Genomic DNA, 231 nt, shown 5'->3' on the forward strand with positions numbered 1-231 from the left:
GATCGTGTAAGTGCCCGGCGGGAGAGGGTTGGTGGTACGAGGAAAGCGGCTAATTACTGAGTCGAAAGACTCAGCTCACCCGGTTGGATGTACCGTCGGGTGAGTCTAGGGGGAGGAACGGGAAATTCTTCCAGGAACACCACGCTTGACGTGGAATTCGCAGGAGAGAATGGACGAGGCGATGAGGGAGCGGATTGGAAGGAGTCAGGAGTGGGCGGTGGGGTATCCGGG

This window comes from Trachymyrmex cornetzi, unplaced genomic scaffold (genome assembly GCF_001594075.2).
Source record: "Trachymyrmex cornetzi isolate Tcor2-1 unplaced genomic scaffold, Tcor1.1 scaffold702, whole genome shotgun sequence".
Lineage (NCBI taxonomy): Eukaryota > Metazoa > Arthropoda > Insecta > Hymenoptera > Formicidae > Trachymyrmex > Trachymyrmex cornetzi.